The sequence below is a fragment of the Myotis lucifugus genome, unplaced genomic scaffold (assembly GCF_000147115.1).
Source record: "Myotis lucifugus unplaced genomic scaffold, Myoluc2.0 scaffold_19, whole genome shotgun sequence".
Lineage (NCBI taxonomy): Eukaryota > Metazoa > Chordata > Mammalia > Chiroptera > Vespertilionidae > Myotis > Myotis lucifugus.
Window position 1 is genome coordinate 9,091,333 of NW_005871067.1, and position 22,969 is coordinate 9,114,301.

The following is a 22,969-nucleotide window of genomic DNA, read 5'->3' on the forward strand; positions in this document are numbered from 1 at the left end:
TTTGTTCATCAGTTTATGTTGTTCATTGTATTCCACAAATGAGTGAGATCATGTGATATTTAAATTTCTCCCATGGGCTTATTTCACTTAGCACAGTGCTCTCCAGGTCTATCCACGCTGTTGTGAATGGTAAGAGTTCTTTCTTTTTTACAGCAGGATAGTATTCCATTATGTAGATGTACCACAGTTTTTTAAACCACTGATCTGCTGATGGGCACTTAGGCTGTTTCCAAATCTTAGCTATTGTAAATTGTTCTGCTATGAACATAGAGGTGCATATATCCTTTCTAATTGGTGTTTCTGATTTCTATTCCTAGAAGTGGGATCACTAGGTCAAATGGGAGTTCCATTTTTAATTTTTTGAGGAAAGTCCATACTGTCTTCCACAGTGGCTTCACCAGTCTGCATTCCCACCAGCAGTGCATGAGGGTTCCTTTTTCTCCACATCCTCACCAGCACTTGTTGTTTGTTGATTTGTTGATGATTGCCCTTTTGACAGGTGTGAGATCGTACCTCATTGTCGTTTTGATTTAACATCTCTCAGATGATTAGTGACTTTGAGCATGTTTTCATATGCCTCTTGGCCTTCTGTATGTCCACTTTCAAAAAGTGTCTATTTAAGTCCTTTGTCCATTTTTTGATTGAATTGTTTATCTTCCTTTTGTTAAGATGTATGACTTCCCTATGAATTTGGGAGATTAGACCCTTATCAAATATAAGATTGGAAAAAGATGTTCTCCCATGCAGTGAGCTTTCTTGTTGTTTGGTTGATGGTTCCTTTTGCTGTGCAGAAACTGTTTATTTTGATGTAGTCCCATTTGTTTATTTTCTCCTTGGTTTCAACTGTTCTAGGAGCTGTATCAGTAAAAATATTGCTACAACAAATGTCTGATATGTTGCTGCCTGTGGATTCTTCTAAGATTTTTATGGTTTCCCATCTTACATTTAAGTCCTTTATCGATTTTGAGTTTATTTTTGTGTATGGTGTAAGTCTACATTCATTTTTTTTTGCATGTACCTGTACAATTTTCCCAACACCATTTTTTGAAGAGACTGTCTTGACTCCATTGTATGCACTTGCCTCCTTTGTCAAATATTAATTGAGCATAATGGCTTGGGTCAATTTCTTTTTTTATTCCAGATGAATTTTTGGAGAGTTTGTTCTAGGTCTGTGAAATATATTCACACTCTCTCCCTCACTACCATCCTGCCAGCTGCCATCTTAACCTCTTGTCAAATTCTTAAAAGAACCTGTTAGCTCCAAAGTGTTTTTAGAACCTCACTGAATTAGAAGAAACAGGAAAAGGGTAAAGTAAAAGAGAGAAGGGGAACAAGCTGAAGAAACTAAAAGGAGTAGCTGAATATTATAACAGACTAAATTGATTGCTAGAGAACTCTAGGAAGACTGCAGAGTATAAAGCACCAGGAATGTCTCTTCCCACCTAGAAAACACAATATGGCAGTCATGCAGAAAATGAGGAACAAAAGGTATCAGGTATACATAAAACAAAAAGTAAAATGGCAGAAGTCCCTCTTTATCATTACTTTAAGCATAAATGGATTAAACTCTCCAACCAAAATAGAGATTGGCATAGTAGATTAAAAACACGTGATTCAACTACATTTTGCCTACAAGTGACTCACTTTTGATCCAAAGACAGATTGAAAATGAAAGTGTACAAAAAGTTATTCCATGCAAACAGCAACCAAAAGAGAACAGAAGTTATTATGCTAATATCAGATAAAATAGACTTTAAATAAGAAAGGTTACAAGAAATAAAGACGACATTATGTAATACTAAAAGCCTCAACACAGAAAGAAGTTATAATGATTATAAACATTTACATACCTAATGGTAGACTAACAAAATATATGAAGCAAAACTGACAGAACTGAAGATAGAAAGAGACAATGCTAAAATAAGCATTGGAGTTTCAACACCCCATTGTAAATAATGTACAGAACATTCAGACAGAAGATAAGTAAGGAAACAAATATATCAAGCAACACAATAAACCAATTATTCCTAACAAACATGCACAGAACACTCTACCAAACAACAACAGCATACACATTCTTCTCCAGTGCACATAGAACATTTTCTGGGGTAAACCATAAGCTACACCACAAAAGTCAGTCTCAACAGACTTAAAATGGCATATTTCATACAAAGTATTATCTCTGACCAAAATAGGATGAAGTTAGAAATCAACAACAGAAATAAAACTGGAAAATTCACAAATTTGAGGAAATTAAACAACGTATTCTTAAACTATGATCAGATCAGAAAAGAAATCACAAGGAAAATTTAAAAATCTTAGAGATGAATGAAAAAAATACAACATACCAAAACTTAAGTGATGCGGCAAAAACAGTGTTAAGGCAGAAATTTGTAGCTATAAAGACAGGTCATGTTTATATACTAGTACTATGATATTATACAGAATATCACTTTATTCAGCCTCTGTTGCATCACTGCTCTCTTCTTCATCACTATTAGTCCCAGACAAATCAATTTCTTCAACTTTTATTTTATCACTGCTGTCTTCTGAGTCACTGTCTACATATGTGAGATCATCCTCAGGTTTTCAATGGCATTGCTGATTCCACATTTCTTGAAGGACTTCACAATCACTCTCATTTGACACCATACCATGTGTTTAGGACCCAATTGCAGACCTCGGTAATGGTTGTTTTTTTCACTCTTCCTGTCGGTGTCAAGTTATCATCTGCTTTTTGCATCTACTCCATTCTTCTCTCATCGGGGCTTTAAATAGCCTTTTGGTTAAAACATTTAGTGACTGTAGCTGACCTGTAAGTCCACCAGAATAACTGCTAGGTGTGTTTGCAAAATCTGTTTGTCTTTTCTGTTAAATGTGCTCAGAACTGATCACAGACAAGTAGAGCTGGCTTCTTTAAGAGCCCCCAGGTCTTCTGGACCAAACCTTTGCAAACCAAATGGCCATAATGTCTTCATTCATCCATCCCTTCTCTTGAACTTGCACAATAATGCCAGGTGGTATTATTATCTCTTTAGGATATGTTTTCCTCTTAAAAATAAGCATTGGAGGCAGTTTAGTACCATCTGTACAGCATGAAAGCACAGCAGTATAGTGTGTCTTTTCATGGCCACTTGTTTTGATTGCCTCTTTTGATTACTTTCACAACAACAGTTCTGTTGGCAGGAACATCAAAATTGAGAGGCATCTCATCCAAGTTTGCAATATGACTTGGTTCAAAATCATATTTTTTCCTAAGTTGTATGACATAGGAGTGGCATTTTCTGAGCTAACTTCGTTCATGTTCTCATGGCCAATCCTTCTCTTCTCATGAAATTGAAGCACCATTTCGCCTTTCCTATGAAATCAACAATGTTCATTTCACTTGCAAACATTCTTGCCTGACATTGAATAAGCTTGGGTGACACACATAAGCCACTCTGGCGCTGCTCCACAATCCAAGTCTTAAGCCTCTGCTCCAAGTTTTCCCATTTTGCTGGTTTCCTCTAAAAGCCTTCTTCTTTTTTGGCATCTTAAGGAGTTGTTCTTCCTGTTTTCTCCACTGTCTGATCATACTTAGTGGGAGGAGGTCCAAATTGTCTCTCTGCAGCTCAATTTCCATGCTCTTTTGCATAGCTGATTACATTCAGTTTGAATTTTGCAGAGTAAGACAATCGCTTACCGGTATTTACCTTTTTATTTTTTGACATCTTATGGGCTCAGAACGCTCCGGTCCCTGTTGAATCTGTGCACTCTCCACCTTCACCTCCAATTACGGCATCAGCTAACATCAGTAACAATAAGGTTTGTGATTGGAGAAAGCCTGTTTGACAAGGTATGGGCAGCTACGCACCCACGGCTCCCTCCTCAGCTGACTTCCATGTATAAGATGCTCCTCGATTTTCAGTCTAACGATTTTAGAAAAAAATTAGTGTCTTATACACGGAAAAATACAGTACTTCTAGTACCAGATCATTATGACCACAACAGTCTGCAAAGACTGGGTGGATTTGGCCTGGGCCATCAGCTACTATACTCATTTCTTCTTCACCTACATTCCTTTCTATGGTGTCCTGGGAGCCATCCTTTTCTTCAACTTCATCAGGTTCCTGGAGAGCCACTGGTTTGTGTGGGTCAAGCAGATGAATCACATCCTCATGGAGAATGACCAAAAGCCCTACCAGGACTGGTTCAGCAACCAACTGGCAGCCACCTATAATGTGGAGTAGTCCTTCAACGACTTGTTCAGCGGGCACCTCAACTTCCAAATCAAGCACCACCTCTTCCCCATTATGCCCTGGCACAACTTCCACAAGGTTGCCCCCCTGGTGAAATCTCTGTGCCAAACATGGCATCCAGTACCAGGTGAAGCCGCTGCTGAGGGCCTTGCAGGATATCATCTGGTCCCTGAAGAAGTCTGGCGAGGTATGGCCTCCACAAATGATGCTGCAGCCCTCGTGTATCCATGGGGAAGGGGGAGCAGGTAGGAATGATGGCCAAAGGGAGAAGTGGGTTTTTGTTTGGAGGAGTGTCCATGAGGCTGGGATATATGTTGGCTCACAAACCCCATTTTTGGTCTTGCTCCTGTTTTCCTCTCCATTTTCCCTTCACTTTGCCCTCAACACCCTCCTTCATGGGGCCCACCCTCAGTCAGTCTCCCTGGGAGCAGAGAGAAAAGTGGCTCCAGACCTGCCTCCACTCTCTGCCCCTATACATCTGCTAGACCAGAGGTCCACAGATGTGCCTGAACCCCCTGCAGTCTGGCCTTCAGGCCTCACACTCCCTCCATTCTCCCTCAGCTGTAAAGTACAGGTGAGACATGGGAGGCCAACAGGGGCAGAAGCTGCTGGGGAAGGTGGGTCAGTGGAGTGTTGTTCAGCTTTATTGTCTTAAGATGGGGGTGTCTAGAGAACAACTTACAGATAAAGAGGAATTAATCAGGGGAGCTTTATGTTGCAAAAGATAGAAAGAGGAAGGGGAGACCATAATAAGGAAGAGGAGAGAATGAGGGCAGATACAGGTAGGTTTGTCCATCTGATCACAGGAAGATAAGAATCTGAAAGATTCTATCTTGATGAAATTTGAATTAGACTGGGAGGGAGAGTGGTCAGAGCTTTGAGGAACAAAGAAAATATAGGAAGTAGGGAGAGAGTGGGAAAGCAGGAGTCTTCTGAAATACTGGATAGAAAACAGAAGGCAAGCTCCTGCAGGACCAGTCAGTCAACATGAATGACAACAAAGCCATTGAGTCCCACTCTGAGGAGCATCAGAAAACATAGGTCTCTACTCTCTGAAAAGGAGGATTGCTCGTGGCTCAGTTTAAAACCTGGGCCCTTTACCATTGGGCTCTTGTTCTCTTGATAACACAAAGAGGTAACCAGAGCTGGGCAAAGAAGCAGGTACTTGGGCACTTACCTAATAGTTGCAAAAAATCACTACAATAAACTCTCAAACTGTAAGTTGGTCACATTCTTATTAACGTAGGCAGTGCCCTAAAGTAGGTAAAAAAGTAACACTTCTACATATTTTTGGTGATGAGCATGCTATTCAGTACTTGGAAGTCAAAAGAAATTCTGAAATGGTAATATAGAGTATTTATGTGTTCTTTACAGAAAGAAGTGATTAATTTGTCTTTTGAACCCTTTAAAGGAAGAGGGTGGAGATAAATACTTTCATAACTCTGAAAGGATGCACAAGAAACTGACAACATCAGTTGCTTTTGGAAAGGGAATAGTGGTGAGAGAGAAGGGTGGAAGACTGTTGCTTCTATACTTTTAGTATGAACTGAAAAATATCTCCAGAGTCAAAGATCACAATAAAAAACTGAGAGAAAAAATGCAAAAAAAGGGGGGAGGGAGGGGAATACATTCTCTAATTTCTTTCTACATAAACTTTTTATTAACAAAGATTTATTTTTTTCCCACCCTTCCTCAACACATTTTGAGGCAACACCATATATTAGTCTTTCTAAGGTGCCCACTGCTCTTGTTAAAACTACAGGCATACTGGATTTCCAGTATCTGTTAAGAAAGTAGTCTGGTTTACTCTCAAATGTTTTTTCACTCTCAAGGTAAATCTTACATTCCCACTTAGAGAGCAAATATCTTATAGAGACAACCCATTCATCAGGAGCTGTTATTTGTCCTAAAACTTTAATTACATAGTCAGAACTCAGCAGACAAACTAGATAATAAATTTTAAAAAGACCTTTAACTCATAGTGAAACCCAAACAGGTTTGCAACAAAGTAAACTCTAGTGCCTATTCTTAATTTAAATCAAATTATAATGCACTTTGAGAGAAACCAAGATGGCGGCATAGGTAAACACCGGAAATTGCTGCCTCGCACAACCACTTCAAAAATACAACTAAAAGACAAAACAGACATCATCCAGAACCACAAGAAGGCTGGCTGAGTGGAAATTATACAACTAGAAGGAAAGAGAAAAGCACACTGAGACTCAGAGGAGGTGCGGAAGTAAAGTGCAGAAGTACGGAGGCACGCGCAGAAAGGGCTGGCAACTGAGGACGCAGTTGTCTTTTTCAATCAGGAGGGAGACACAAGCTCCCGATGGCCCTTACTCCAGTTCTGGGCAAGTCTCTGGGGACCCAGACTCATACGGGGAGAAACTGGACTGTCTGGCATTGGTCGGAACTCGAGGGCGGCTTTCTCTCAGAGGTGCTTGCAGCGATTACCGAGGGACACTGAGACCCAGGACCTCTTAGGGCAGGACTGAGGATCAGCCATAGCTGTTTGCTCCGCCCTGTTGATTACCTGAGACCCCACCACACCCAAGCTGTGTGCAGAGGTTTTTGCATATGAATGACCTGGCCCTTTGCAATATGAAAATTACCTAACAAACTGCAGCTGGGCCAGACAGACCCAGAACTTCCAAAAGAAGGCCCAAGGCCCCACAGCAGCTTGCATTGCTTCACAGCTTGGCCTCAACTGGGCACCTCCAAATCCCAAAAAAAGAAGAGGAATCTGCAGATCTCGCCATAGCTCCTGCTGGGTAGCCTCAGGCAGAGGCTAAATTAGCACCTCCTTAGAGATCCAAGTGCCAGTGTGCCCAGTGGTCAGAGTGAGACCATCCAGATTACAACTCCTCAGATCCATAAGGGACACACTCAGGGGGCAGACTCAGTGAGCACTAAAGCCCCACTGAAGCAAGTCTTGCCCCATAAGGGTGTCTCCAGCACAGAAGTTCTCCCACTGTAGACACAGCTGATTCTCACAGTCAATTGGCCTGGAGGTCAATTCTTCCCTGTGATACCAACTACAATCAAGGCTTAACTACAACAAGACTGTGCACACAGCCCACAAAGGGGTGCACCAAGAGTGTCCACCGCAGGTAATTGGGGAGGCTGAGCCACTGGGCTCTATAGGACACCTAGCACAGAAAGCCACTCTATCAACACAGGGAAGCCTAAAAAATGCGGAGACAAAGAAACAGGTCACAAATGACAGAAATGGAGGAAACCAAACTACAGGATATAGTGTTCAAAACCACGGTTATAAGGTTTTTCAAGAATTTTCTAGAAACCGCCGATAAATTTAGTGAGAACCTCAATAAGTCTAGTGAGACCCTCGAGGATATGAACAAGGACCATCTATAAATTAAGCATACACTGACTGAAATAAAGAATATTATACAGAGTTCCAACAGCAGATTAGAGGATCGCAGGAATCAAGTCAAAGATTTGAAATACGAAGAAGCAAAAATCACCCAACCAGAAAAACAAAAAGAAAAAAGAATAAAAAAATATGAAGATAGTGTAAGGAGCTCTGGGACAACTTCAAGCGTACCAACATCCAAATTATGGGGGTGCCAGAAGAAGAGAGAGAGCAAGATATTGAAAACCTATTTGGAGAAATAATGACAGAAAACTTCTCCTACCTGGTGAAAGAAATAGACTTACAAGTCCAGGAAGTGCAGTGAACCCCAAACAAAAGGAATCCAAAGAGGACCACACCAAGACACATCATAATTAAAATGCCAAGAGCAAAAGACAAAGAGAGAATCTTAAAAGCAGCAAGAGAAAAACAGTTAGTTACCTACAAGGGAGTACCCATACAACTGTCAGCTGATTTCTCAACAGAAACTTTGCAGGCCAGAAGGGAGTGGCAAGAAATATTCAAAGTGATGAATAGCAAGAAGCTACAACCAAGATTACTTTACCCAGCAAAGCTATCATTCAGAATTGAAGGTCAGATAAAGAGCTTCACAGATAAGAAAAAGCTAAAGGAGTTCATCACAACCAAGCCAGTATTATATGAAATGCTGAAAGGTATTCTTTAAGAAGAGGAGGAAGAAGAAAAAGGTAAAGATAAAAATTATGAACAACAAATACATATCTATCAACAAGTGAATCTAAAAATCAAGTGAATAAAAAATCTGATGAACAGAATAAACTGGTGAATATAATAGAATCAGGGGCCTAGAAAGGAAGTGGACTGAGAATTCTCGGGGGGAAAGGGGTGTCGGGGGTGCGGGAAGAGACTGGACAAAAGTCGTACATGTATGGATGAGGACAGTGGGGGGGGGTTAAGGGCAGAGGGGGGTGGGAACCAGGTGGGGGGGGAAGCTATGGGGGAAAAAAGAGGAACAACTGTAATAATCTGAACAATAAAGATTAAAAAAAAAATAACGAAGAAAAAAATTATAATGCACTTTATTGTCTGTATTAGTGCTTTGATTGAAATTTCATGTATGCACAAGTGTATATTATCACATTACTGACAGTACATTTCTTTCATTCTTTTCTCCTATATTTGTAACTCTTAATATGTTGATAAACTTTCAATATTCTCAAGGATAATAAGAATCAAGGCCAACTATTTCAGTATGAATGATTTATCAATTACAAATTGAAGATCCTTAGAAATCTATTTTCACTGAATTATTTATACACTAGTGAAAAAGATTTGGCCTAAAAAAAAAAAATCAAACTTTCTGTAGCTTAGCAACCAGATCCTATGCAACTCAAGGCATCTTTACTCTAAGCAATTCTGGCCTGTAAAAATCTGGGTTTCCCATAAATATAAATTTGGGAGAGATTATTTATCTTATAAAATGAATCATAATAAATGTAAAAGTATCATTAAATTTACAAAAATCTGAATCACATATAGCTGTTTCAAAAATAATTATTCAATAAATATTTACCCCGTAATTGATGTCACAGTTGATAGAGTTAATTGCTAAACTTTAAATTTTGATTTTAAAGGCACATCTAATTCTTTAATCATAAACAATCTAGACTCTTTGGTAGAATTAAGAAATCTCACTTCTAAAATAAAATTCTAACTTGTTTCAAAATGTATTCTGGCCCTCTTATCTAAATGTTTCATTGGGCACGATAGACCACCATAGTTAGCAAACTTCAACACAAATAAAATTAGTTTGGGGACACTTTATCTTATAAACTCATTGCCCATCAAAAAACAAATATCTTGCCTGGCTGGCATGGCTCAGTGGTTGAGCATTGACCTATGAACCAGGAGGTTACGGGTTCAATACTGGTCAGGGCACATGCCCGGGTTTCGGGCTCGATCCCCACTTTTGGGCGTGCAGGAGGCAGCCTACCAATCATTGATGTTTCTGTCTCTCTATCCCTCTCCCTTCTTCTCTGAAATCACTAAATATATTTTATAAAAACACCAAATATCTTAAAACTTTAAGAATTTTACAACTGTTCCAGTTTTTTTGTGAGCAACACAGTATTATTTTACGGATGTAGTCAATAAACCACTTTTAAAAAATATTCCTAGTATGTCATCAGAAAACAGATAAGCTGTATTCTAAACATCAGATAATATCCACACAGAATAGTTTAGATCAAAATTAGGAAAAAGGTAGTTCTCTCTTTTAATAAGAGATGTTTTAAGATTTATTTTGTGGGCAATGAGGTTTATTTCCATTTTATCATTGTTGTAAAGTCGCCTCAGGACAGGTTGGATGTCATTTTTTAACCCTAATAAAAGTTTAGGAGCAAGATAAATGAGTACCCCCTCCAACACATACATAGATTCATATGCAATAAATAAATAAATAAATAAATAAATAAATAAATAAATGCTGTTCAGTCCATAATTGGAATTAGCTGGTGGCATAGCAATAACAGTGCATCACAAACAACCACACCACAGGAGGACAAAACATATTTTGAAATTTTACCTATTTGTCATTCAGAACTTTTCATATGTCAGCACACAAATAATATATATAGGGTTTACTTAAAAATTTATTAATTTCAATAACTCCAGCCTGTAATTATGGTAAACCCAGTAACCTTTCACTTGTCCTCTTTCCCACTTTGGCCCTCTGAGAAATGCAAATATTCAGAAGAATGGCCATCTGCCAAGTATGACTAAAAACATTTTAACTATCTTCACTTGAGCGTATACTAGAAGGAGTAGTGATTACTTCTAAAAAGCCACTAAAATATCCTCTGTGAAACCAGTCTGAATTAATTCTCAACATTTTCATCCTTTCTTTTATTCAGTCAACATATTTATTGAGTTTCCACCAAGTGTTGGGTGCTATGTTGTGTGCTAAAAATGAACAAAATGCCATTAAACTGCTTCAAAATATTTAGTCTTAAAAACACAATAATGAATATTTGGGGGGTATTTTTTACTTTGTTTTATTCTTATTTTAAACAAAGGTGGCAACAGAGTGATATCATCACAGAGTCTAAAAGTCTCGGTCAGCCTAGCAGCAATGAATTTTTCTCATTGTACCAGGCCCTATGAGACCCAGTCTGTAATTGGCACCCAAAAGTCAGTCTCCCTGTTCTTTAGACCAAAGCTGGATGGACTCTGGGGCAGGATCGTGAGCTGCTTCAATTTTTTACATTTTTCTCCAGGTGTAACTCTCTGATAATGTAGATATAGTGTAAGTGAACAAATGACACCAATTAGAGTATTAATATTTCTACACTATAAATTCATCTACTCCTTCCACTCCATGTGGCATCTGTGTACTGCTACTCTGCTTTCCTACTTTCAAATAGTGCTTCTTTAGACCTCCAGTGTGGATTCTCACTGTGGAGAAAGAATTACAGAAACTAAAAAGAAAACAAAACCAAAACCAAATCTGTATAGGAATAAAAGCGAGCTCAAACATTGTAATGAGCTCTGTACATTCTCAATCCAGAAAAACACACATTCAGAAGAATGACAGTGTCAAACCAAGCTGGGAATATATTTATCAGTGATGATGATACTCTCTTTGAAATACATACCAAATGGTATTAGTGGGTGACTAGGCTCTATTGCACCACTGACTTGAAAGATTAAACTGAAGGGAAGTTTACCTCATGTTGGAGCCATCTGGGAAAGTAAGTGCCTTACAAGGTTATGGTTGATTGTCCATTAGCCAGGAGGATATCCATGAATAATGAAATCAGTCATTGGGCAGAACAAAAATTCTTCCTATGTAGGTTTGGTCACTGAATCTAGACTAACAAGGAGATTTGTAGATGTATTTTTTGTTTGTTTGTTTTTTGTTGTTGTTTTTTTAAATATACAGTGGGGCCTTGACTTACGAGTGTCCCGACTAACGAGTTTTTCGAGATACGAGCCATCTCTTGGCCGATTTTTTGCTTTGAGTTGCCAGCTAAAATTTGGGTTACGAGCCAGCTTCAGATACCCCACCGCTAGTTGGCGCAGCGAACGTCACAGTGAACGCCACAACATCAGCCCAGCATCATGTGTCTCACTCGTTCACTTTATGATTTGACATATGAGTAATTTGAATTACGAGCTCCGTCATGGAACGAATTAAACTTGTAAGTGAAGGCCCCACTGTATTTTTTATTGTTGATAGTATTACAGCTATCTCCCAACCCCTTCTTGCCCCCCTCCTCCCAGCCCCTACGGTTTTTACATGTTAAGGCGTCATTAAACACAGTGAAAGCCAAGAAGAAATGCAACAGCATACAGAAGCACTACCCTAGCAAGTGTAAGGAAAATATCAGGAAAGACATTCTCAACCTACAAACTAGTTAAACTAAGTTCTTATTATGAAGCTCTAGATTGTAAGGCTGGGTCTACAAAAAGCCACGTTTTGACAAAATCAACCAAAACTTTCCATCAAACAGCCTGCTTAAATACTTAAACAACCTTCTGAGCTTTAAAATTGACATAATGACTGTCCATAAAAATTCCAGTCTTTTAAGAATGAAATGTCATATGATACTAGGAACAACACAGTTGTTTTCTCATTAGGTTTAGGTTTACTTAGCAGATAATTTCTCAGTGATGTTTAACTTTTAAAATAATCAAGCATGAAGCTACAACTGAGGAAGGTCAATAGTTGCACACTTGAATAGCAAAGCAAACAGAATAATAAGCAAGATGTACTTTCTTTTCGTTAATCCTCACCCGAGGATATTTTTCCATTGATTTTTAGATAGAGTGGAAGGGAGAGGGAGAGACAGAGAAACATCCATGTGAAAGAGACACATCAATCGGTTGCCTCCCCACACACCCCGACCAGGGCCAGGGATTGAGCCTACAACAAAGGTATGTGCCCTTAATGGAATTGAACCTGGAATCTTTAGCCCTCAGGCCGATGCTCTATCCACTGAACCAAACTGGCTAGGGCAGCAAGAGGTATTTTTAAGCAAAATATATGAAGACATTCCAATGCAAGATCACTAACAGAATATAGGACAAGTCAGTGTTCTCCAGTCTTCTAGAAATCCTGGCACTTTAGCTAGCTAAAAATTTTAGTTGCAAAATCCAATATAATAAAAGGCTAATATGCAAATTGTCCCCTTGTCCAGGAGTTCGACCAGGGGGCAGGGCCAGCTGGTCAACCACCCTCGGCCCCTCTCCCCGGCCGGCCCTGCCCCCAATTGCTCCCCCAATCGGGGGTGGAACCAGCTGGCTGGACCCTATCCATGCACAAATTTGTGCACCAGGCCTCTAGTTAGAACATAAGTGAAAATCATTAATGTCCTTATTTGAATGACTAAGTTAATAGACTTCTTGTTGAGAACTTATTTTGCCTGAAATATCAAGAGTAGATAAGAAAATGATTAACAAAAATAGGTAGATTTGGAAGCAATTTGCCATCATCATGTGAAACTGAAATTTGAAAATCATAAGATCTAGTAATTCCACAACCTGATATATGTCCTACACTAGTTTTCAAACCTTAGGTAGAAATGACTAATGGAACAGATAGATTCTAAGATGGCTGCACAGTAGGTAGAAACTACACTCACCTGCTCCGAGCCCCAAATAGAATTTACAGTTAAATTATAGAGCAATCAACCTGAATAACCAACTGAAGACTAGCTAAACTGAAGTATTATAACCAAGGATTTACACAAGAAGCCACATAGAGACTGGTAAGAGGGGCGGAGACACAGAAAGGGCTAGCCCCTGTGCCCAGGGATGGTGGCAGCTGAGAAGCCAGAGAGACATCATGGCTGCAAAACTGTCTCCACTCAGGAGCATGAGGTCTCAAGCTCATGCAAGGATCCCCAACTCAGAGCAACAGGAACGGGAAAGGGGGATCACAAAGCATCTAGTGGTGAAATGGGGATTCAGTCTGCCTGGGAGACCCAGATGCCACCATCCCAGGGACAAGCACTCCTATTGTTGCAGCACCAGCCTGGGGAGTGCACTGCCTGGCTCCCAACTGCTGGCAAAGCCACTCTGCCATACTCAGGTCCTGTAGATGGATCTGCTGGCTGCACCCAGCAGTGACTTTCAAGGTCCTCTTTCTGGGGAGGCTTTTGGTGGAGACCCACAGTAACTAAACTGTGTGGCTTTGGAAAGAGGGCTACTTTTCCCTACCTTGAGCACACAGCCAGCACTCCTGCCCCTGTCACTTGTTGACACACTTGGCTGGTCCCATCCTGGTGAGTTTAGTGGTGCAGGGAGACCAGAGTGCTGGGCAGAGCTGGGACCTTTAGAGCATATCTTCCAGGAAAGACTTTGTCCAGGAACAAAATAAATGGGTTCTGAGTTGTGTGGCTACATTGTCAGCAGGGAGTGGGGAGATGTCACTCTTATCTTCTCTGTGAATTCACCCAGCACTACTCTGGGAAAGAGAAGAAGTGCCCCAATCTCACCTACAGGTTTGCAGGCACCATTCCTAACAGGCCAAATCAGCCCTGCCAAATCCCAGATATCCCAACCCCCTGGGCTCAATTCCATGGGGGGAAGGGAGAGCAACTTAAAGCTAAGATATTCAAAGTATGAGTCCCTCAGAGACTATGGTCTGGGATACAGACAAAGTTCTTAGCCCCCTCCTGTGGGCTGGGCTGGCATCATCCCCAAATAGGAGACTCTTGATCAGCCCTGAGCCCAGAATGGCTGGGCTCCTACAAAGGGGAGAGCTGGCTGCACTCAACTTGAACTTGCAGTGAGCCCCTCCAGGGGGAACTAGAGTTGAGACTCCACAGAGACTGAGTGGTTTGGCTCTGGAGTAGAGCCACTTTCCCATCACTGAATGTTGTGATCCCCAAGTATGGGACCAACTGGTTGTGCCTTCCTAATCCCAGTTGCCCCGCCCAATCGAGCCTGCAACCAGTGAAAGTGACTGTGGTTCATGGCCAACCTGGGCCCACTCTACAGTCTTCCTTTGGAAGGCTCTTGAGGAAGATGAGACAACCTCAGGGGGAGAGGGAGTAGCTGACAGGTGGAGGCAGAATTCAGAAAGCCTTGGTCCTTTTACAGATCTGCCCACAGCTCTAAGCTGGAAGACACCAACCTTTATAGACAAATTGGCCCTTTCCAAGCACACCCAGGTCCAGCAGACACAGTCACAAGCAGTGAACAGCATCTTAGAGGATCCCAACATGGTGGCCAGCAGGGCAGCAGTGAGGGAGAGAGGGTCAGTGAGTAAAAAAGTGAGAGGGGAGTGTGTGGACGTGTGTGTGTGGGGAGTGAGTGAGGGACAGTTAGATCTCACAGGAGTCTCAGGGGCTGGTGGATCAGAATTTCTTGGATGGGGAGCCCCTGCTACTGCCACAGATACTCCCAGGCCAGCACAGCTCTGGCATGGAGACCATGCCATCTTGAAGAGGGGAGCAACAGAGGCTAGGAGCACAGTCACAGCAACACCCAGAATGGCTCCGGACACCACCCCAAACCCACACATAAACTGCTGGCCAGCCATACTAGCAAGGGACCCCCAACAAGCCCCCTGCATGAGTGGCACCCTACCTCACTTCAGGCTCCCAATCGTGCACAGTGAGTGCACACCAGAGAGACCTCCCGCCATCCCGCACAAGCACCAGGACCACCCACTGTGAGTGCATGCCAGAGGGCCCTTTTGCACCATACCCCTTCACCCCCACACTTCCCACCCTACCCCTGGTCCCACACTGAGTGTGCATGCCAGAGAGACATTGCACCATTGCACCCTGGCCCCCAGACTGTGGCCAGTAAGTGCACACCAGAGGGATCTTGTGCACCACCCTGACATGGGTGATGGGGCCTCATAGTGAATTGCATGCCAGAGGGCTCTGGGACCTCACAGGTTGTCACACACCAGAGGAACTGTGAATGCACTCCACCAACCCCAAGCATCTGCAGCAGACACCCGAGGGACAAGATTCATGGGGGAATGGAATACAACTCAGAGCAGAGACAATGAAGGCTTGAGACTCAAGTAAGACTCAGCCTCTAAGCTAAGGAGTCCCTGATCACTGGATCACTAGGGGATTCAACCTCTTGGACCTCATTCAGGTTGCCCAGGGCCAGAAAGAAACAGGAATTCACATTACACAGAAAAAAATGCAAAGGGACAGCAAAAATGTGGAGACAAAGAAACAACCTTTAAGGAAAGAAAAGGAAGAATCACCAGAAAAGGAACTAAATGAAATGGAGGTGAGTAATTTGTCAGAGAAAGAATTCAGAGTAATGCTTATAAGGATGCTCAACTGTCTGAATAAGATTATATGCAACTTAATGTGAATTATAAGGAGTTGAATGAGAAATACACCAACATGAGTAAGAATCAAGAGGAAATGAAGAAGAATATAGTGGCAGGCCATAAAGAACACCCTGGAAAGCTTCCAGCAAACAAAAGCCCAGGGTCAAATGGCTTCACAGGGAAGTTTTACCAAACATTCAAAGAAGAACTAAAACCTATCCTCCTCAGACTATTCCAAAAAATTAAAGAGGAAGGAATACTTCCCAAGCTCATTCAATGAAGCCAGCATTACCCGAATTTCCAAACCAGATAAAGACAACACAAAGAAAAAGTATTACAGGTCAATATCCCTCATGAACATAGATGCCAAAATCCTCAACAAAATTCTAGCAAATCGGATCCAGCATTACATTAGAAAGATCATACACCATGACCAAGTAGGATTTATCCCGGGATGTAAGGATGGTACAATCTCCACAAATCAGTAAACGTGATACATCACATAAACCAACTGAGAGATAAAAATCACATAGTTATATCAATTGATGCAGAAAAAGCATTTGACAAAATCCAACACCCTTTCTTGATAAAAATCCTCAGCAAAGTGGGAATAGAGGGATCATACCTCAACATAATAATAGGTTTGCCTTATATGACAAACCTGCAGCCAACATCATACTCAATGGGCAGAAACTAAAACCATTTCACCTAAGAACAGGAACAAGACAGGGATGCCCACTTTCACAACTCCTGTTTGACACAGTACTGGAAGTGCTAGCCATAGTGATTAGACAAGAAGAAATAAAAGATACCCAAATTGGAAAAGAAGACGTAAAACTGTCATTATTCTCAGATGACATGATACTGTACATAGAAAACCCTAAAGACTCCATAAAAAAATTATTAGATTTAATAAACGCATTCGGCAATGGAGCAGGATACAAAATTAACGCCCAGAAATCTATGGCATTTGTATACACCAATAGTGAAATTACAGAAAGAGAGATTTAAAAAAATAATCCCATTTACCATTGCACCAAAATAATTAAGATACCTAGGAAAAAACTTAACTAAGGAGGTAAGAGACCTGTATTTGGAAAACTACAAGACACTGAAAAAAGACATAGAGGAAGACATAAACAGATGGAAGAACATACCGTGTTCACGGATTGGTAGAATCAACATCATTAAAATGTCCATACTACCCAAAGCAATCTATAGATTCCATGCACTCCCCATTAAAATACCAATGGTATATTTCACAGACCTATAATGAACTCTCCAAAAATTCATCTGGAATAAAAAAAGACCCCGAATAGCTGCAGCAATCCTGAGAAAGAAGAACAAAGTAGGAGGGATCTCAATACCAGATATCAAGCTATATTATAAAGCCACTCTTCTCAAAACAGCCTGGTACTGACACAAGAACAGACATACAGACCAATGGCACAGAATAGAGAACCCAGAAATTGACCCAAGCCATTATGTTCAATTAATATTTGACAAAGGAGGCAAGGGCGTACAGTGGAGTCAAGACATTCGCTTCAATAAGTGGTGTTGGGAAAATTGGACAGATACATGCAAAAAAATGAAACTAGACCACCAACTTGCACCATACACAAAAATAAACTCAAAATGGATAAAGGACTTAAACGTAAGACGGGAAACCATAAAAATCTTAGAAGAATCCACAGGCAGCAAAATCTCAGACATATGCTGAAGCAATATCTTCACGATAGCAGCTCCTAGGGCAATGGAAACTAAAGAGAAAATAAACAAATGGGACCACATCAAAATAAAAAGCTTCTGCACAGCAAAGAAAACCATCAACAAAACAACAAGAGAGCCTACTGCATGGAAGAACACATTTGCCAATGTTATCTCTGATAAGGGTTTAATCTCCAACATTTACAGGGAACTCGTACAACTTAAAAGGAAGATAAACAATCCAATCAAAAAATGGGCAATGGACTACATAGATACTTTTAGAAAGAGGACATACAGAAGGCCAATAGACATATGAAAACATGCTCAGTCACTAATTATCCGAGAGATGCAAATCAAAACGACAATGAGTTACCATCTCACACCTGTCAGAATGGCTATCATCAACAAATCAACAAATGACAAGTGCTGGCGAGGATGCGGAGAAAAAGGAACCCTCCTGCACTGCTGGTGGGAATGCAGAATGTTCTCCCAGTGGCGCATATGGAGTTTCCTCAAAAAACTAATAATGGAACTCCCATTTGATCCAGTCATAGCAGCACAATTCACCATAGCTAAGATTTAGAAACAGCCTAAGTGCCCATCAGCAGATGAGTGGACTAAAAAACTGTGGTACATCTACACAATGGAATACTACGCTGCTGTAAAAAGGAAGGAACTCTTACCATTCACAACAGCATGGATGGACCTGGAGAGCATTATGCTAAGCGAAATAAGTCAGTCAGAGAAATATAAATATCACATAATCTCACTTATTTGTAGAATATAATGAACAACATAATCTGATGAACAAAAACAGATCCAAAGACTGAGAAGCATCAATCAGACCATCAAACCTCAGAGGGAAGGCAGGGGAGGGTGGGAGGAAGGGGGAGAGATCAACCAAAAGACTTGTATGCATGCATATAAGCATAACCAATAGACACAGACACTAGGGAGGTAAGGGAAGGAGCAGAAAGGTAAGGGGGGGGATAATAAGGACACATATGTAATACCTTTATCAATAAAGAATAAAGAATAAAATAATAATTTTAAAAAATGACATAGAGACCAAAAACCGATACAAAAGATCAATAAATCCTTGTAGAGAGCTGGTCCTTCGAAAGAATAAACAAGTTTGATGAACCTCTATAGCCACACTCACCAGGAAACAAAGAAAGAAGACTCCGAAATAAATTGAAACTAAAGAGGTCAAGTAACAAACGACCCCACAGAAATACAAAGGATCGTAAACCATTACTATGAATGACTCTATTCCAACAACAACAAAAAAAAAAACAACCTAGATGAAATGGACATATTCCTAGAAAAATACAAGCTTCCAAAACTCAATCAGGAAGAATCAGAAAACCTGAATAGGCCAATAACTATGGATGAAATTGAAGCAGTAATAAAAACACTTGCAGCAACCAAAGCCCTGGTCCAGACAGCTTCACAGGGGAGTTTTAGGAAACATCCAAAGAAGAACTAAAACTTCTCCTCCTCAAGATTATCCCAAAAATTAAAGAGGAAGGAACACTTCCAGTGGTCCCACTTCTGGGAATATATCCCAAGAAATCTGAAACACCAATCGGAAAGAATAGATGCACCCCTATGTTCATAGCAGCACAATTTATAATGGGTAAGATCTGGAAACAGCGTAAGTGTCTATCAGCAGATGAGTGGATTAAAAAACCCTGGTACATCTACACAATGGAACACTATACAGCTTTAAAAAAGAAAGAACTCTTACCCCATAAAAAGTATTTAATGAAATGGATGCAACCAGAATACCATATGCAGAGTTTAAAACAATGGTTATAAGGATGCTTAAGGGCCTTAGGGGAAGAATGAATGATTTAATGAGAATTTAAAGAGATAGCAAGCGTTACAAAGAACATAAAAACCATAAAAAAGAACCAGAAATGAAGACTACATTATCTGAAATGAAGAATATACTAGAAGGAATCAACATCAGGTTAGATGAAACAGAGGATCGAATCAGTGATTTAGAGGGCACAATAACTGCAAGCACCCAAGCAAAGCATCTAAAAGAAAATATTATTTTAAAAATGAAGAAGGACCAAGGGACCTTTGGGAAATGAAGCATAATAACATCTATATCATAGGGATCCAAGAAGAAAAAGAGAGTGAGTGAAGTATAAAAAACCTGTTTGAAGATTAAATAATGGCTGAAAACTCCCCTAACCTGGTAAAGGAAAAAGACACACAAGTTCAGGAAGCACAGAGAGTCTCAATCAAGATGAACTCAAAAGGGCCCACACCAAGACTGCTGGAGGCTAATTCCAGCAGGTCATAATTATGCAAGAAGTTCATCAAAAGGTTGATGAACCTTGTGGCTTCAGCAGGGCTGAAGATCTGCATGTTATTGCCTGCTGCCAGACAGCTGAGGGCAGTTCCCCCAACCTGATAATCTTTTACTGTTTACCAAACCTTACCTTTGATATGTACATCTGCTTTGCTATAGGGCAAAATGTGTTAATAAAAAGCTAGGGGTCTGGAGATTTGGGGAGCTTAGTCACTAGAACTAAGTTTCCATCTGGCTTTCCCCAAAATGCCTTCCAAATTCATATTTCTTCTCTAGCCTCTTCATTCATTTATGCACAGCCCCTTTTCCAGATTCCTTGAACCCTAGTAGATGTGGAAAGAACCCGGCACAAGATACCTTGTAATTAAAATGGCTAGAGAGAGAGAGACAGTTAGTTATATACAAGGGAGTCCACATAATGCTGTCAGCTGATTTCTCAACAGAAACACCTTAGCAGAACAGATTAGCATGAAATATTCAAAGTGATGAAAAGCAAGGAACTGCCACAAAGTCTACTCTATCCAGCAAGACTATCATTTAAAATTGACCCCCGCCCCCCGTTGCAAAAAAAGGCTAAACAGATTCATTATGGCATAACCAGTATTACAAAAAATGTTAAAGGGCCTGCTTTTAAAAGAAGAAGAAATATGTAAAGAGAGGAACATAGCTATAAAGAATAAAATGGCAATAAATAAGTACTGATCAATAGTAACCTTACATATAAATGGGTTAAATGCTCCATTCAAAAGATATAAGATAGCTGAATAGATTTAAAAAAACAAACATGACACATATTTATGCTGTTTAAAAGAGACCCACATCAGTTCAAAAGTTACACACAGACTGAAATTGGGGGGATGAAAAAAATATTCCATGCAAATAGAAAAGGAAAAAAAAATTGGGGTAAGCAATCCATATATGTGACAAAATAGACTTTAAAACAAAGGCCATAAAAGACACAAAGAGATCACTACACATAAATAAATGGATCAATCCAATAAGAGGATACGACTCTTGTAAACTTATATAGCAACACATAACTATATAAAGATAATATTTATAAAATAATTTCTTGACACGTTTTTCTCCAACTGATTGCACAATTAGAAAGGATAAACAAGTTTACCAGTTATTACTTATAGATATTCTTGGTAATGTTTCATTAAAAAGCAAATCTCTTCTTTGCCATTCCTTGTCTTGGGCAATTAGAGATGCATAGTTGACATCTATGAATAATATCTGATTACTCATTAACTGGAGATATAAAAATAAAAGAAAAAGATTTTAAGAAGAGAAGAGTCAAATAGCTCATGCCGACTTTAAAATATTGATGACAAAGGTGTGAGAATTGTAAAATACTTAGGGTTTAACCTAAAACTTGTTTTTATCTTTGATTTTTAGAAAGCACTGTACTGATAAAAAATGAGTTTGCTCAGATCGAGAATATATTGGCACTCTCTTAAACACAACCTGAAACTGAACGTGGGGAAGGTCATGTAATGAGAATAGAGCCATAGTTGTCTAATAATTATCCACCTTACTAACTATAGATAAGTTTTCTTACACACCCTGGGAAACTGGAGGATGAAACAGGCCTGTAAAAAATAAGACACCTCCATGGGTCCATTACTCAGAAAATAAATAACATTTTGAGAACAGACCAAGGACAGGACACGCTTTGATTTGGTTGCTGCACCTGGACCCTGATCCCCTCTGGGAGTTTTTCCCTGGAATGCTGACCATTCTCGAGTCCCAGAAACAGGCTGAGCTGTTTGTAACATCATAGAAGATTAGCCACCTGGTTATCAGACTTTGAGCTCCTGAAGGCTGGACTGCAGACTCTACCCTCCCCTTTCCATGTTATATTTGTAGCTCGCAGGTGCATGTAACTATCTTCTCCCTCGTGTGTATATAACCAGCCAACTGGCAAGGGAGGTCAGAGCAGATTTTTGTGGATGACCTGCTCTCTCCCATACTGCCCACATTATTGGAATAAATGCTCATATATGATTCAACCCTGTCTCTGCTTAATTGGCTCAAGTGGTGACAGGCAGCCAGGACCCCTTGATTGTCGGGTTACAAAACCAGGGAGCTGAAGCACAAAACATTTCTGACAAAGATAGCCAGTCAAGCATAAAAATGGGAATTGGTTGTGTCTAGTTGACTTGGCATGGATGAAGGCAATTATTATCACTAAAAGTTGTTTTTATTATTTGAAACTTATGTCATATTATGTGTAAAGTGCTTCTTATTTATAAACTATTACATCATTTCCATATCTGCAGTGTCCTTCTTGGATAACCACAAACTTGAAAGTGGTCCAAAATCTTGTTCATGGTTTTCTACAAGCACAGGGAAGCTCACATGTTGAATTGTCTATCTGGAGTTAGGAGAATGTGTTTGGGTTTTACTTTTACTTCTTGTTTAAATATAGATCACTATTTTAAAATGTAAACATCCAATGGCATTCCCTTACAACGACAGGAATCCTGAGGCAGAAACCTGTAGTATTAACATTTCACTCACCCAGAAGGATGCCCCAAATGCTTAAGGCCAAGGAGACAGCATTATTAAATGCCTTATGACTTTACAGTTATCCTCTATTATTCTTGCTAACCCACATTTCCAAAAGATCACCGGATAAATTAGGCAGGGCACTGAAACAGTATTTGTAAAATTGAACTAATTAAAAGCAATCCACGTTGCTCTGAGGGTGTGTATCTGTGAATTACTAGGTAAAGAATTTACATGCAAGTTTATTCCAAACTAGATTTACATCATTTGTAGGTTATTTTTTAGGAGTACCAGTTCTAGCCCAGAAACATGTCAACAGAGTATTTCTAAACTATCATTTCAAATTACCACTGTAAAGGGTGGGAGGAGGAAGGAATAGTAACTGGAAGACTTGTCAGCTCATAAACAATGCCCCCCCCCCCCCCCCCCCCCCCCCCCCGCCCCGCGCGCTCTTCCTTCCCATCACAATTCTGGCGTCACTTAATCTCTGGTATCTGTTTCCGACTTCGCCACCCTCCCCTCTG

The 22,969-nt window shown here is 40.2% G+C and overlaps 1 protein-coding gene and 1 pseudogene across 1 annotated transcript in view; one reads left to right on the forward strand and one right to left on the reverse strand.

Moving 5' to 3' along the window:
• Positions 1 to 22,969, reverse strand: part of SMAD9 (SMAD family member 9) — a 78,664-nt gene that overhangs the window by 54,664 nt on the left and 1,031 nt on the right.
• Positions 1,457 to 22,969, forward strand: part of LOC102428662 — a 23,155-nt pseudogene continuing 1,642 nt past the window's right edge.